The following is a 16,901-nucleotide window of genomic DNA, read 5'->3' on the forward strand; positions in this document are numbered from 1 at the left end:
AGTGGATCCCATCAATAGGGGTTAAATGTTGGTCATAGTCGAGGCTATTAAGTTATGAGTGTTTTGATACGAATCGGATTTATGATTATATTATATATAAATATTTGAAAAGATTGGATTTACATTGGATTAGCATGAAATATATTTTTATATTTATTCACAGTATTATTCTTAAATATTATATAATATCTGAAATATCTAGTTCAGATATTTATTACTTACTAGGCTGTCTAGTTCATTACTTTTATTTTTATTTTTCAGATTCAGATAATTAATGGCGAGCGTGGGTAATAATATTAGGACAGAGCTTTTAGAGATGAGATTTAATGTTGTCAACTTCATTGAACTTAGACTATTATTTTATTTTTAGTGAAACTTTATTGGATGTAAAATAATTAATTTAATTATTTGAATTAAAATTGAATAATAATTATTTAAATTTTATTCCACTGTGATGCATTGATATCGTGATGAGATGTCTTGCATGCTTATGGAGAGAGTTCTTCATAAGTATGCGGTGGTTGCCATGACCCTTGGCTTATGATCTCGGATTAAAGGCATGACAATTAAAGTGGTATCAGAGCATAAGTGGATAGACTATGACACAGATAAGATACGAGTGTAGGTGGGTAGGCACTAGGGATATTGGGATGATGATTTATATTATTATGACATAAAAACTTAGATTCGACAGAAGTACATTGATAGATTTGAATCAAAGTATGCAGCGGAAGCATAGTGGTCTGAATTATTTTCAAATTGATCAGAACAGTAATTTAATTTGACAGATATTATGATAAAAGATTCAATTTTAAAATTAGAGGATGACATGATTTGACGTAAAAAGTAATTCAAATTTTTGAGGACTTAGTAAGAAAAACTTTGAGGATGAAATTTTTTTTAAGAGGGAAGAATGTAATATCCAACATGGATATTAAAGTATAAAAAAATAAAAAAAAGAATGAAGAAGACTCCTGTAGGGAGTTTTCTCCTTCCTCCCGATTGACTCCTAATCGGAGTTGAAATCCATCTCGGGGAAGAGTGAAACTCCTCCCCACCAGTCTTATTTAAAGGAAAGAAGTCTTCTCTCTTCCCCCACCAAAGAATCAAGAGCAATCGACGAGAATCGTCGGAGATTTCTCGCAGAAGCCCTTCACCATGCCCACCTCGATTTCTCACCATAGCAGTCACCAGAGCTTGAGGTAAGCCCTGGCTCCTCTTCCTCCCTTCCACCCCTTCCTTTTCTTGTCTATGTGCATGGCCGTCGGTGGTCGGGTTCATCAAAAAACTGAGATCAAAGAACCCCTGTTCCGCCCCTTCTCTTTTGGCTATTTCCAATGCCGGAGGTCATCACCGACCGTCGTTTGGCTTCCTCCGGGCTGCACCATCGCAGCCCCTGCTGCCGCCGACCCCCAGCCGACAGTTGTAGCCCCAAGTTCGAGAAACAAGAAGGGACCTCACGGTCCCCTATTCCGCCAAAGAAAACCCACAGGAAGAAGAAGGAAGAAAGAGGAAAAGGAAGGAAAAGAAAAAAAAAGAAACTAAAAAAAATGAGAGAGTTTCTCTCTCTTTTCTCTCTCCCTTCAGTCTAAACCCTTACTTTCTCTCTATAAAATGTTGGACTTTCTCTCTCTACTTTCTTTCTCTAGATTGTTTCTCTCTCTTGATGGATTTTTCTCTCTCAAAGTTATCTTTCAAAGATTAGCATAGTGAAAGGCTTTTTTTTAATGATTTTGATCAAGTTTAGTGAAGTGTCCGATCTTAAGTGGGGTTTTAATTTAGGATTTATTTAGATTTAATTTTAAATTAGAATTAATGCAAGAATATAATTTTGAATAATAGGCTCTCCTAAAGGTTAATCGATCTATTCGTTCAGTGGTCTGTAAAAGATAAGTAATAAATCATTTTCTCAAGATATTTTATATTTATTTTAAAAATAAATATAATTATTTTTAAAATTATGCATGATTTATGAAATTATGTTTTGAATGAAAAGTGATTCTGAAATACTATGATTTATTGATTATGCATATGTTCAGTGAAAATTATGATATGTTATGATACAAAAGTATTTTGATACAAATCGGATTTATGCTCTCAGCCTAACTATGTTTCAATGGGGATTATACGTTGGTACTCAGTGGATCTTGTCAGTGGAGGTTGTACACTGGTATTTAGTGGACTCTGCTAGTGGAGGTTGTATGCTGGTATTCAATGGATCCTGCCAGTAGAGATTGTGTGCTGGTATTCAGTAGATCCCGTCAATGGGGGTTAAACGTTGGTTATAGTCGAGGCTATTCAGTTATGAGTGTTTTGATTTGAATCAGATTTATGATTATATTACATATAAATATTTGAAAAGATTGGATTTACATTGAATTAGCATGAAATATATTTTTATGTTTATTCACAGCATTGTTCTTGAATATTATATAATATCTGAAATGTCTAGTTGAGATATTTATTACTTACTGGGCTGTCTAGCTCATTATCTTTCTTTTTATTTTTCAGATTTAGATAATTAATGGCGAACGTGGGTAATAATGTTGGGACAGAGCTTTTAGAGACGAGATTTAACATTGTCAACTTCATTGAACTTAGACTACTATTTTATTTTTAGTGGAACTTTATTTGATGTAAGATATTTAATTTAATTATTTGAATTAAAGTTGAATAATAGTTATTTGAGTTTTGTTCTGCTGTGATGCATTGATATCATGATGAGATGTCTTGCATGCTTATGGAGAGAGTTCTTCATAAGTATGCGGTGATTGCTATAACCCTTGGCTCATGATCTTGGGTCGGATTTTAATATCATTTTCTTTTATTACAGTAGCTAGCAATAGCCCTAAGATCATTATCAGATTTATAATGACACACTTCTTCATTGCCTGTATTGACCCAATCTTCTATTTTGGATGCTTCAGTTCTCGATGATTCAGTTCTCTGAAGAATGCTATCTGCGACATCTGATGCAACTTCGGTCTGAGGGGCAGTATTCTCGACTATGAGCTTGGAGTTTGAGAATCCAGGTACTCTGGCTTGAACAATAGTTGTCTCCATCTGAGGCAAGATTCCCCAACCCATGAAGGTATCTCCATCTAATTCAGTCATTTGTTCATCCCCATTATTATGTACTGAATCATCTTCAGTTGCACAGCTAGCAAATATAGGGAAGACTTCAGTCATTTTAGCATCAATTTCTTCCACTACAGTAGCTGGTAGTGCCCCTCAAGCGGTTGTTCCGTTTGTGTGACAGCCCTAAGATCATTATCAGATTTATAATCACGCACTTCTTCATTGCCTACATTGACCCAATCCTCTGTTTTGAATGATTCAGTTCTCTCAAGAATGCTGGCTGGGACATCGGATGCAACTTCTGTTTCTTCAGAGAGGTCTGAGATTTTAGGTTCAGAATAAACATCATCAATAATTCTCTTTGACTTCTTGAGGTGCACGAGTCTTGCACACTTGGTTGGAAAATCCACATGACCGTTAAGAAATGGACCTTCCTTCACCATGTACATCTCTTCATACTTTTTTGAAACAAACCCATGATATTCCAGAAGACCTTCAACATCCTCCTCCTGAACAGGGTAAAGGAATGTTCAGATAATTATGTTTTGCAGAAATGAATTTGATGATTAACCAGAAGCTAAATGGCAAATTTTACCTCCATGCCTAGCCAGTCCACAATGTGTGCAATGGGAATTCCTTTGTTTTTCTGAAGACCTCTGTGCAAAGAAAAAAGTGCGTGTGTTCTTATCTGAAGAAAAACAGTGTTGCTTAACTACATGCATTCATAAAATATCATTAACAGTTCTATAAAAGATGTAATAAGGCTCAATCATGGCTAGTAATGCGAATCCTATCTTGAGGATATAAAGCATATAATGAATAAAAAAAAAATGCAAGAAACATGATCGAGGTAATGGCTGGTTGAACTGAAACCATCACCAGATAACCACTGTAATAAGATAAAGGCTGTAAACATGTTGGGTGTGGATGAGCACATCCAATATGAGTTGTCTTATGCGTGCATGAGCGACACACACACACACATGGAGATAGAGAGAGAGCTTGCAGATTGCAAGATGAGATTAGCTCCTCATCGCTTCTAAGCTCAGCATTTTTTTTTTCAGTCTGTACCTATGAAAAATATCACAGACACTAATTCAGTTCAAAAACAATATCGTCTTTTAGAACTACTTATGTCCTTGACAAAAAAGGATGCAAAAAGAATCCAAAATTAACTATAACCACATTAAGGCATGCATATCCCTCATTTCCTTTTCTCTTAAGCTCAATTAGTCGCAAAATAGGAACATGAAATCCCTTGCATGTCAATTTTGATCAAGACATCAACAGCTTTAATTGGCCTCACCACAGTCTTCAAAATGAGAGAAATCGGCATGTTTTGGCTTGTTTGCCTTGCCACTATGAGTTATTTCTTGATCATGCAGCCAATGCAATCTTAGAAGAATCTCTGCCACAGTTCCACCAAAGTGATACTACACCTGATGGGATCCCCAGGAACTTCATATTTGCTATTCATTTGTACTAAGGAACATCATATTTGCTTCCCACAGATTCCATTCATGCTTCTTGCTAGTAAAAGATATAGTTATTAGAAAAAAATTGAAAATAATGCATTGAAAGAATCTATTACAAGAGTAGAGATATTAGAATTGAAGTAAATTTCAGGTTCATTGACGTATAATTCGATTTCAATGGGATATCAAGGAAATCCATGGATGATGTCCAGTCAACACCAGTGCATGTACTTGTATCACAATCATATGAATTGCATGTGAAAGAATGTAGATTACGTGGAAACATAATTACCTTGGAAAAATGAGCATGCATCAAGCAGGCCTGCAGGTAAGTTACTTTTCTTGCAAGTCAAAAGATGGCGATGTAATTACCTATTCTGCATGTTCTGGAATGACAAAACCATTGGGTTCTGTTATATTTCATTGTTATTATATTAAAAATAACTGACCATTGATACACATAAATACCTTGCTACATCTCGAGCAAATAAAATTTCTGGAGTGCATCTAATTTTTGGAGTCATCTTAGCAAGGTCAAATGAGAGCTCTGCAGGTCCACCTAAAACAGAGAGGGGAAAAGATCAGCTAAACATTGTATATGGTTTTAAAACATCGCTCTGCAGCCAAGATGAAAGACAGCTTACTTTGTATACTGGATGCTTATCCCAACTTGAGAAGTGCACAATAACCACGAAACTCCTTCTGTTGGGACATTGATTTCCTTCTTCCTCTGGTCATCATGCATTTGAAACAACTCGACTGATGTCTTGTTCATTTGTTCTATGTTCAGGTGTGCATCAAATCCTTCTGAAAAACCCTCGCCTCTCTTGTGTTCACACAACTCATGCATAGAAATGATGTGGAGTCTTATCTATGTTAGAGAAAATCCAAATGGAAAACTAAAAATTTTCCTAAATTCTCCTCCAAGAATTTTAATATTCTTTTAATTTTATTATTTAATTTCTTTATTATCATGCTTTTAATGTTTTGACCGTTGAGCTCCTTATTAAGATCTTAATGGGTCAATAAAAGCCACAATGGTCATAACGGTCACAAATGGTCACTTTGGATGGCTATAAAAAGATCATCTTGAGACCTCATTTTCAACATCCCCATCTAATCCTCTTTCTCTCTTCATTCTATATTTTTCTCTTCAAATATTTTTCTTTATGATTATTGTTCTAAATGCTGAAAGAGTCTTCATCAACCTCCTCCATAGTCGTGCTTGCAGGGGGAGAATACCGATCGTATCTTAGGATGGTATTTCTGGGATTCCTGCACGAAAGATAGAAATATGCCTTAGGACAGTGCCTTGCATACTTCCGATTTGATCAGTTTTAATTTTTGTCATTATATTGTATTTAGATTCTCATTATTCTTCTCAAATCACATCTAAGCTTTTAAGTATTTGTTCTAACAATCTAAGGCATATCTCCGATTTCGGATGTGATTTCATAAAGGAAGACATGATTTCATCCACAATATACCTTGTAAGCCATGTTTATTTTTTTCAGAATTTGACTACACTATGCTTTTATTCAAACCATTATTAAGCTAATATGGCACTGTTTTCTGCGCATCCTTAGGCTGTAGTAATATACGTACAGATTAGCTTTTACTAACAGTATTTGTTTTCTCTGGTGAGGATTCTGAACCATCATTTCAATCCAATTGTATATGTTGATCTATCCCTTATGTTTTGCTTTATTTTTGCCATAATTGTATATGTTGATCTATCCCTTATGTTTTGCTTTATTTTTGCCATGTTCAGGAAACTGTGTTAATGCTTTGAGTTCTGGTGCTCTATATTGCCTTCATTTGGATAGTTGTTTTTCACCTAGTGCTAAGCAAGTATTAGTGAGATTGCAGTCAAGTTGGGTAGCCAGTAATTGGAGCAAATCCTGAAAGAAACTGAATGTGATTGTGCTGTAAATTTGCTCATCATGCATCAGTCAAATAAAAAAAAAAAAAAATCACTTATTCTATGATGTAGTAATAAATCATGAAGGGAATCGATTATTGTTTATTTAGATAATGGCCGTTATTTGACCACTGCTACATTATAACAGCCATTATATAAATAATAGATGTTATTTGACAGTTGCCCTCTTTTGATCCTTAATAAAATAATTATTTATGAATCTTAAACTTTTATATTATTTTTCTTCCTAAAATAACTTCTACCATCTGAATTTTCTTAATGGGTGAACAATGTTTTAGACAATAATACCATTATTGTTATTGATTACTGCTATAAGCTGAATTATTTAGCCATAACATTCAACAAACTTGATCTGTAAATCATTCCAGGCCATAACCCTGTTTGTTGTTTAACTATTAAGATGAATCTATAATCAGTACTCTTTTCTATAAATGGTGCTAAATCTCTGTTCAGTCTTGAGGTTTGAATCTGTTAAAAGTCCAGTCCCACTTAGATATTTGTGAATATATAGCTGTAACGTCAGAAGAGGATGGATCTGTCCTTGAAACACTAATTGCCTTTTGTTGGGCACTTGCTTTTCTATACATGACCATATGTCGTAGATGCTTCAACACCGACTCTGTTAGTTTGCAAAGGTCTCAGGGTGTTTCCAGTAGTATGATTTCAGAAATGCTTATGGATCTTTGGCATGGCATAATATATTAGCAAATGAATTACATAAAGACACAGAATACTTCATAAAGTTGTATGGAACTATAATTCATAATCAGATTCTCGGAATCATTTGGGGGTTATATTCCATAATCAGATTCTCATAATATATTTGTTTAGCTTCCAAATTTTTTTTCGGCAGAAGTTCTGGTTCTGTATACTATATATGTTTATTTATTTGTTATTTAATCAGATGTTTTGTGTTTTGATGGAGATTCTGACAGATTGTCATTGATAGAATATTTGGTTTTCCCTTCATCAGTATTCTTCCATTTCTGAGGTAATTGTTCTTTTGGCAATATATTAGGCAATAGAGCCTAATTATGCTTGAAACATAACTTGAGGGAATTACTAATCTTGGAAAAGCCCATCTTAAAACTGCTATAGCAGCAGCCATGGTTTATGATATTCCAGCACTTGATGGGAAGATATGACAAAGAAGATTCACAAAGCTGTAATAAGTGTGACAGCTTGTTGGTTTTTATTTTCTTAACCTTAATGATACATAAATACCTCATAAGTACAACATATTGATAGTGGTAGTGTGTTTATAACTTGGATAATTTGATTACAAAATCTTGGTTTTGTTAAAAAAAAAATAAATAAATAAAATTTAATTAATTATAGCAACTATATGATTAAGTATTGTGCCTTTTTGTACTACCACTGCATAGGCAAAGGAACATCTGGGAGTTATGGTTGTATGTTGATTCAAGTTAAACAATTCACAGACTTAATCAATATATTTCTAATTGTAGAAAATAGTGCTGTGGCTTAACTGATTAGGGATGGCAAAATTAACCCGACCCGATGGGTATACACCCTACCCGAACCCGGTCAAACCCGAAAAATAGGGTTTGACTGGGTTTGGGTTTGGGTAAAACCCGAAAACTATAGTACGGGTATGGGTAGGGTATGGGTAGTGCTATTTTCTATCCGAATCCGACCCGAACCTATGGATATGGGTAATATCCGAACCCATATCCGAATATATATACATATATACATATATATATATATATATATATATATATGTATATATACATATATACATATATATATATATATATATATATATTATTATATATAATATATATATTATATATATATATATATATACATATACATATATACATATCCGAATATATATATACATATACATATATACATGTCCGAATATATATATATATATATATATACACACACATATATACACACACACATATACACACACACATATATATGATCTCTCTCTCTTTCTCTCTCTCTCTATATATATATATAATTATATATATGTATGTATGTATATGTATGCATGCATATATGTATGCATGTATGTATGTGTGTGTGTTAGAAGTGTGTATATGCGTATATGTATGCATGTATATATGTATGATTATATATATAATTATATATATGTATGTATGTATATGTATGCATGCATATATGTATGCATGTATGTATGTGTGTGTGTGTTAGAAGTGTGTATGTGCGTATGTATGTATGTATATATAATTGGTAATTCTATTTTTGATTGATAATATGCATAAAATTATTTTACTTTTTTTTTTGGTATAGAATGGATGGGTATGGGTTGGGTATGGGGCGGGTATGGATTGGGTATGGGGAAATGGGTTACCCACGGGTATCCCCAACCCGTTGGGTATGGGGATGGGTATCTCTTTTCTTACCCGATTGGGTATCGGGTAGGGTTTGGGTATAGGGTATTAAGTTCGGGTTTGGGGATGGGTAGTATACTACCCGACCCAAACCCGACCCATTGCCATCCCTATAACTGATCACACAAAATGTTTCTGTACACACATTTGTCCTCTGAAAATTAATTTTGCTCCTTGTCCAAATTACCATAATGGACTGCAATACATTTTCTAGCATGCATCTGTACATATCTGATAGGATAATTAGTATCATCAACATGGCACCTGATTGTAAAAAGAAGAGGTTTAGAATATGAAACAGATCTTGTAGGTTGTTTGTTCACTTGAATGATTTGCTTACAGAAACAATTCGAGTATTATGATGTAAATCTGTTTTGTTGGCTTCGGTATCTACAATTGATTGTTTCCAAATTCAACTCTATCTTTACAGTCATTCCTAATGAGCATTGATATGTTTATTTTGTAGCATATTGTTGCAGAGTTATTTTACTGATAAAACTATTGGAGTGTTAGTTTGTTATTTTCAAATCTGCACTTTCAGCTGTCATGGTAGCATCAAAAGCTGAAAATAAGTTCTGTAACTTATCAGTATTCCACACACTTCTATCATGCACTACAGATACTAGATTTCTTTGGGTTGCTAATGCAACAAAGTTATATTTATCTATTGCTCAATGTCATCCAGTTTAATGTCTTGTAATGAATCATTTGATGGGATCATTCTAATTGGTAAACATCCATTAACCATTGCGGATACTAATTAACCTTGTTCTTTTAACATGTACCATCTTAATCTTATGTTTCTTGTTGGAGCATTATATTCTAAAATAGTCAATTCTATAAATTCTAATATACCTCAAAAATTATAGGGAGAGACCCTATAATATCAGTATGCCTTACAAAAGCTTGAATAGAACTAAGATTCTAGAGTCATCGAGGGGGATGGGGCTTAGCCTATAATGGACCTTCCAATAGTAAGAACCCAACTTCTGTGATAGGAGATCCCTTGAAGGAGGTTCAATATGGTAATAACAAACTAATTGGTTGGTTAAAGGAGCACAAGTGGTTTATTTAATATAGGAGTCATAGACTCTATCCCATCCCTATAGTGATTAGTGCTCCTATGTAGTGGTTAGGAAGAGCTGTAACTCTAAATGAGATCCAAGATGATAATTTTTACGAGATGTGACACTATACACATCCCTGGAGGAGCTCACATATGTGGGAGAATCCGTACATGACCGTGGATATGAGATTTGGGCAATCTCTAGCAACTCTCATGAAAAATTAAGATACTTGTGCAAAGCCACTAATGTACAGACTAGCAATGAAGAAACTCTATACTATATGTGTAGTAGTTGAAGTCTGGATCAAAGAAACGTAGTTCAAGATCTGGTTCACTCCATTTTCTTCAGATAGAAACTATTCACATTAAGTAAGGTTAAGTCACCTTACCCATTGCATAGTATAAGCATCCAAAAATTTATCTTATTTTATTTTACTATTATTTAAAAATTTTTGGATTTTGTGGGGGATTGTTGGAGAAAATCCAAATGAAAAACTCAAAATTTTCCTAAATTCTCCTCCAAAAATTTTAATATTCTTTTAATTTTATAATTTAATTTTTTTATTATCATGCTTCTAATGTTTTGACTGTTGGGCTCCTTATTAAGATCTTAATGGGTCAATAAAAGCCACAATGATCATAACTGTGATACTCTATTCCTAAGAAAATCAAGCCCACCCGATTGGCCTACTAAGCCCAAAACAAAACCAAAAAAAAAAAAGGAGAAGAAAAAAAGGAAAACGGGGAGAAGACTCCCGATAGGAGTTTTCTTCTCCGGCGAATCCCGCTTGGAATGGAAGTCCTAGGACCACCGGGGCCCTAGGGCTCTTTATAAATAGTTCTTCCCCTCCCTAAGAACCTCCACCGGCTTTCCTCCCTCACCTTCTCCTCAATTTCGGCCATTAAAGCTATGGCCTCCCCATAATCGTGCTCATCAAAAATTAGAGCCGACGATGTTACTGAAGCTTGAGGTAAGCTCTTCTCCTTCTTCCTCTCTTTCTTTCCCTTCTTTCCATGGCCTTGCACACCCTCACCGGCCATCGGGATCGACGGAAAACTCATGAAAAGGGGTGGCCCTATTCTTCCCCTATTCGGTCGAGCCTTTCTTCCTCTTTTTCGGCCACCGGTGCCACCACTCATGGTGCCACTCCCTTGTAGCATGACCTCCATTTCCTTATCTCTCTTCCTCGAAGATTTTGGCCGTCGGTGACCAGCCAATGATCGAAAAATAAAAAGAAAAGGGGCAGGTCCCCTATTTTTTCAAAATTTTTTCTAAATTTCCCCCATCGATCAAGCCTCACCGTCGGCGATCTCTTGGCCCCACTGTCGGACCTCTGACCATACCTCCACACCTCGTCGGAGCACGAGCCACCAAGTCCCCCCCCGTGTCCCTCCTCTATTCGGCCAGGAAGAGAAAGAAGAAAAGAAAAAAAAAAGAAGAAAAAGAAGGGAAAAGGAAAAGAAAAAAAAGCAAAAAAAAAAAGGAGAGAAAATAATTTTTCTCTCTCCTCTCTCTCTCATCTCCCCTCTTTCTCCCTCTTTCTCTCTAAAATTTCTCTCTCTTTCTTTCTTTAGAATTTCTTCCTCCTACTCTCTCTCTAACTGCATCACAGACCCTAGGACAAACTTGAGATGAAAATAAGATGACCTGGAATCACTTCGAAAGTCATGCAGTAGGTTAGATCCCAGCCTGATCCTTATTCAAAATTTATAGCATCTGATCACAGTTAATCCATATTGAGTTACCTTGATATGATCTCTGATGATCTCGATCATGATTGCCTCTTCTGAAGGATACGAAGATTTTTTTTTTCACTTTCTCTCTTTACTTTCTCTCTCATGATCGACTTTCTCTCTCTAAGAAGGTCTATGAATCCTGTATCGAGTTATGTTTTCATCTTCTAGAGACTCATATTGACTTAACAAGATGATCTGAAGTTGCTTTGATATCCATGTTGTATGTCAACCTCATTTGGCCATATCAAGTATTTTTCAAATCTATTATTAATGAATCCTATTGATTGATCTTGACTTTAATCTGATCTGTGCTCTACTATTTTTTGATTAAGTCACTTAAATATGATCCTCAGGTCAGAGATCCTGAATTGCCTTGGTATCTGGATGGTTCGACACATCCGATCAACAATCTTCTTTTTTTATGATTTAATCTTATTATATTTATCGAATAGAAATTGATGATGATTTGATATTTTAAATAGGATTAGCTGATTCTTCTAATAAAATCTAAAGATCTAAGATGATCGAGGTAAGTGGATCTTACGCTTTTTATTTATTTTTAAATCATCATGATTTTCATGCACATAACCTTTTATTGATAAAATCATATTTTTTATAAAATAAAGATTAGCATATGTAATGTGAAAAAATATATTTTATTATGAGTATTGATTTCATGAATGTCTTATGAAAATAGCGTGATTATGAAGCATGACTTTTATTATTTTTTAATATATGTATATGTATGTTTTAAGAAAAAAAAAATATAAAGATTTCAAAAGCTCTCAGATGGCTATGAATGAATCCCTTCGGGAAGGTCAACATCCAGAGCTAGCATCCACATGAAACATGACCCTACCAGAGGTATAAAGTTGGCATATGAAATAAGAACTCTGTCGATTAAGAAATATGACCCTGTCATGGGTATAATAGTGACCTTAGCATAAATATCTGTGAGCAATATTTTGAAACATGACATGAATACAAGACAAGAATGATTTACGAAGCATGTTTATGAAATGTTTATGATTTATGCATGCATGATTAGTTTATGACTTATTTTATTATATATTTTATGATATACTTTATTTTATATTATCTATTATTTTTTAAATAATATATTATTATAAAAAATTTATGTTTGATCCGATAAGGAAGTGCAAGTTATATTTACTGGACTAGTGTAGCTCATATTTTTTTTATTTTTTTTACTTGTACAAAGGAATAAGGTTAGAACCGGCAAAAAAAATTCAGGCTTGGGGATCTGCAAAGCAATCTTGAAAATTTTATAGCTGAAGTTTAGTTATTTGATGATCACGAACTTATAGTAAATAATTATGAATCTTGAGATATGGTTTGTATTTGATTTTGGATTTAGATGCTCTGAACCAATTTTGATTTAATTAAGAATTTAAATTGAATCTTTTTATTTCTTTTATTTATGATATATTTATTTTTATAATTAAGAAAATGAATGCGGCTTCGTGTTATCGTGGATCCCATTCATCAGTAGCATGCCCATATTATGTTCCGAATTTGGGGCGTGATATTTTATGGTATCAGAGCCTAGATTATGATTACTTGGGACTGTAGATTAAGTGATTAAGACATGATATAAGTAATATCGGAGCTTAGGTTATGATCAATAGGGACTATGACTTAAGTAGAATTTAAGTATAAAGGTTATGATCACAAGAAATATGATAGAAGTAGCAGAAAGAATTCAAAGTCTGAATTTCGGATCAATAGGTATTATAATGAAATTTTTGCGTAAAGTGGCATACAAAGTGTATTAAAGAATTGGATGAGTTATACTTTGGATTTCAATAAATAAGGCTTGACTTATGTATGAGAGATGTTGACTCTAGAATAAAATAGAATATATTGATATATTGTATTGAGTATACTTATTCAATTATTATTTAGATGATTTCGGAGTTTTAAACTTGAAATGGGTGAAGATCATGATGGCTTTTCAAATTTTGATATTAATTATTTGATCATTATAATTTTTGATTTATTAGAATAAATTTGTTTAGGATATGGCTTAAAAAAATATATACCTCATATAAGAAATAAATATTTTTCGAACATTGAACCTATAAGAGGATCATGTATAAAATTTATAGAAAAATAAAAATATATATATATATTTAGTTTATTTATGTATTGGATGACATGTACATATTAGTGGAATTTTTAATAATTTGTATTGCCCCTTTTATATTAGATTACTTGATCTTTCTTAAGTCTATTAAAGATAATGGAGTACATTGATTATTTTAAGTCAAAATTTAAGTTTTGGAGCTGATCTAAGGTATCTTGCTATTATCAAATTTTTGAAAGATTTATATAAATTTTTAATAAATAAGCGATAAAATTTTATGTCGATTTATTTATTGATGTAAGAGTCATGATGAAAGAAGCTGTCCATAAGAGATAACCGAATCGATTCTATTTACAATGATATTATTTTGAGATCTTCTAAATTGTTGGAGGTTTGGATTAATTATTTTATAAAGAAAGATTAGTTTGGAATTGTCCTAATTATTAGGAAATCTAGAGTTAACTTACTCCAAATTAATTCTAGATATATTGAATTCTAGATGAGTGGTGAAAGCTTATGCAATGATTTCAAATATGGAAAGTAGATCAAGATTTAATTTTAATATGGCATGCTCGAGGAATAGTAAAGATAAATAAACTTAAAACTTTATTCTAGTTCTATCAAAAAAAAAAGATTAGATCTTTTGCTAGGATTCATTCGATAGCCTTAGAGAATTGAGGGTTTATATCAAAGTGCATAATAAAAGTATAGTGGTTGAATTATACTAAAATTAGTTAGAAATACTAATACAGTAAGAGATATAAACAAAAATTTGATTTTTGTAAAAGAGACCATCATTAATAAATGAAAGGACAAAATTATTGATTCTTTGGCTTATTTAGACGATGCAATACTGTCTTTGATAATTGATTCTTTTATTACAGCAATGGTTAGAAAAATTTTGAGCATCTAATGCTTTAGACTTTTCTATGTTTATAAAAAATAGATAGGATCGATTATGATTCTCATATAAAATTAATCAAAAGTAAATAATTTCATAGATACAAAATTATGAAATATCAATCTAAGATTAAGAGATCAAAGAAATTCATTATCTTGCAACTAAAAATAATCTAGTTTCAAAATACCGTATAATTGTTTATGTTGAAAACTCATGGAACAAGTACTTTGAGATATAAATAATTTGAAAACTTAAGGACAATACGAGGGTTATGTATTTTAATGTTCGAAATCTCAAGTATGCTAAGTTTCGAAGATAATTTTTTTTTTAGAAGGGTAGAATATAATACCCTATTTCTAAGAAAATCAAGCCCACCCGATTAGCCCACTAAGCCCAAAACAAAACCAAAAAAAAAAAGAAAAAAAAAGAAAACGGGAAGAAGACTCCTGAAAAGGGCTCTTCTTCTCCGACGAATCCCGATTGCAATGGAAGTCCTAGGACCACCGGAGCCCTAGGGCTCTCTATAAATAGTTCTTCCCCCTCTCTAAGAACCTCCACTAGCCTTCCTCCCTCACTTTCTCCTTGATTTTGGTCGTTAAAGCTGTGGCCTCCTCGTAATCGTGCTTGTTGGAAATTGGAGCCGACGATGCTGCTGAAGCTTGAGGTAAGCTCTTCTCCTTCTTCTTCTCTTCCTTTTCCTTCTTTCCATGGGCTTGCACACCCTCGCCGGCCATCGGGATCGACGAAAACTCATGAAAAGGGATGGCCCTGTTCTTCCCCTGTTCAGCCGAGCCTTTCTTCCTCTTTTTCGGCCACCGACGCCACCGCTCATGGTGCCACTCCCTTGTAGCATGACCTCCATTTCCTTATCTCTCTTCCCTGAAGGTCTTGACCGTCGGTGACCGATCAATGTTCGAAAAATAAAAAGAAAAGGGGCAGGTCCCTTGTTTTCCCGAAATTTTTTTCTAAATTTTCCCCACCGATCGAGCCTCATCACAGGCGATCTTTTGGCCCCATTGTCGGCCATCACTGCCGGACCTCCAACTGTGCTGCCACACCTCGTCGGAGCACGAGCCACCAAGTCCCCCCCCCCTTGTGTCCCTCCTCTGTTCAGCCAGGAAGAGAAAGAAGAAAAGAAAAGAAAGAAGAAGAAAAAGAAGGATAAAGGAAAAGAAAAAAAAACAAAAGGAAAAGAGAGAGAAAAGGATTTTCTCTCTCTCCTCTCTCTCTTCCCCCTCTTTCTCCCTCTTTCTCTCTATAATTTTTCTCTCTTTCTTTCTCTAAAATTTCTTTCTCCTATTCTCTCTCTAACTGCATCACGGACCCTAGGATAAATTTGAGATGAAAATAAGATGACCTGGAATCGCTTCGAAAGTCATGCAGTAGGTTGGATCCCAATCCGATCCTTATTCAAAATTTATAGCATCTGATCACAGTTAATCTATATTGAGTTACCTTGATATGATCTCTGATGATCTCGATTATGATTGCCTCTTCTGAAGGATATAAAGATTTTCTTTCTACTTTCTCTCTCTACTTTCTCTCTCATAATTAACTTTCTCTCTCTAAAAAGATCTATGAATTCTATATCGAGTTATTTTTCATCTTCTAGAGACTCATATTGACTCTAACAAGATGACCTGAAGTAGCTTTGATATCCGTATTGTATGTCAACTTCATTTGGCCATATTAAGTATCTTTCAAATCTATTATTAATGAATCTTATTGATTGATCTTTACTTTAATCTGATCTGTGCTCTATGATTTTTTGATTAAGTCACTTAAATCTGACTCTCAGGTCAAAGATTCTGAATTGTCCTGGTATCTAGATGGTCCGACACATCCGATCAACAGTCCTCTTTTCTTATGATTTAATCTTATTATATTTATCGAATAGAAATTGATGATGATTTGATATTTTAAATAGGATTAGCTTATTCTTCTAATGAAGTCTGAAGATCTAAAATGAATGAGGTAAGTGGATCTTACGCTCCTTATTTATTTTTAAATCTCCATGATTTTTATGCACAATTTTTATTGATGAATCATATTTTTTATAAAATAAATATCAGCATATGTGATGTGAAAAGTATATTTTATTATGAGCATTGATTTCATAAATATGTCTTATAAAAATAGCATGATTATGAAGCATAAATTTTATTATTTTTCTATCTATGTATATATATATTTAAAAAAAAAGAT

The 16,901-nt window shown here is 33.6% G+C and overlaps 1 pseudogene; it reads right to left on the reverse strand.

Moving 5' to 3' along the window:
* LOC105035854 (SAC3 family protein B-like) overlaps positions 1–16,901 on the reverse strand; it is a 242,094-nt pseudogene that overhangs the window by 24,899 nt on the left and 200,294 nt on the right.

This window comes from Elaeis guineensis, chromosome 8, assembly GCF_000442705.2.
Source record: "Elaeis guineensis isolate ETL-2024a chromosome 8, EG11, whole genome shotgun sequence".
NCBI classification, from domain to species: domain Eukaryota; kingdom Viridiplantae; phylum Streptophyta; class Magnoliopsida; order Arecales; family Arecaceae; genus Elaeis; species Elaeis guineensis.